We start from the raw sequence: 1,630 nt of genomic DNA on the forward strand, positions 1-1,630 counted from the left end.
GCAGCAGCACAGGGATGATGGCTGCACTCAGTACCTTGTTGCCGATTGTTCTTAACCCAAGGGACAATGAACCTTTATCTTTCACTCCATAACTGCTCTAGAATATTCATTTTCAGTGCATTACTTAATCCAACGACAACAGTGCTCTGATGGTAGATGTACTAATCACCGTACTGTGAATAGCAAATATCGCTGGCCGTAACCGTGTTGTACATGGGGTTTGCCGGAGTCGCTTTTGAACTTACATCGCCTTTGGGCAAAACAGTTCAACGTCTACATTACAGAGTTGATGGCTTTACTCACCACTGTGTTGTCAATTGTTAATATATCGAGGTTCGATCGATCGGCTTTTTGTCATTCTAGCATTGTCACAGAATTTACCTCGAACATATTAATCGAAAGGCTATAGTGTCGTATCTTTGGGAGTAATCGGCACCGTTCTGTCATTTGGTACCATCTCTATACGCAACTGTGATATACATTGATCATTCCAGAATTACTTTGGAATATATGTCATAAGTGGATTCAGTAGTCCAACGTCCATATGACAGTGACGGTGGCTGTACTCAGTACAGCGTTGTTAAATGTTGATATCACGAGAAATAGTAGGTCAGTATTTCGTCATTCCGGCACTTACGTAGATATTAAATCATCATTGAAAGTATTGATCCAGCGGCTACAGAGCCATGATGGGGCATGTTATAAGTAACGTACTGTCAATTGGAAATGTCATAAGTCATAACCGTAATAAACTTTGATAGTTCTAGAACTGCGTTGGAATATACATCATCAGTGGACAAGGTAATTCTCACCGTTCCAATGCTGTGATGGTGGCTGTGCTCAATACTGCATTGTCAATAGCTAACACATTGAGGGATAATGGGCCTGCATTTCTCATTCTAGAATTGCTGTAGAGTGAATGTCACCAGTCAACTTGTTAACCTAACGTCAATATAGCCCTGATGGTAGATGTAATAGGCATCGTATTGTCAGTTGTAGGAGTTACTTGCCGTGAACGTACTATACACATGTTATTCTAGAATTACCATAGAACTTCCGCCATCAGTGAACTATGCACTCCATCGGCTATATTACTGAGGTGGTGGCAGTCATATATACCCGTTGTCAATTGCTAATAACTCGATGGTCATTGGATATCAATTTTGCCTTTCTAGAATTGTTATTGTATTTGAATCATCATTGAACATATTTATCCAACGGCGTCTGTGCTATATTGGTGGATGTAGTAAGAACCGTATTGTAAAACGGAAACGTATCAAGCCGTAACCTATACATCCAATGAGAGTTCCAGTATAGCTTTGTAATTTTCATTACAGTTGGACAAACTTATTCAGCGGCTACAATACCACGATGTTGGCTGTACTTGGTGCTCCGTTGTCATATGTTAATATCTTTAGGGAAAATGGACAGGCGTTTCTCATCCTAGAGATGCTGTGGAGTATACACCATCAGTGAACATATAAATCCATCAGCAGCAGTGATCCTTTGAAGGATGTACTGTATGCCGTACTGTCAATTGTAGTCATCACCAGCCATAGCCGCAACATACATCGGTTGCTCAGGAATTACTGTAGAATTTACTAGATCAGTAAATAATGTAGCCCAGCGG

Source organism: Eufriesea mexicana, unplaced genomic scaffold (assembly GCF_001483705.2).
Source record: "Eufriesea mexicana isolate 0111107269 unplaced genomic scaffold, ASM148370v2 scaffold18102, whole genome shotgun sequence".
Lineage (NCBI taxonomy): Eukaryota > Metazoa > Arthropoda > Insecta > Hymenoptera > Apidae > Eufriesea > Eufriesea mexicana.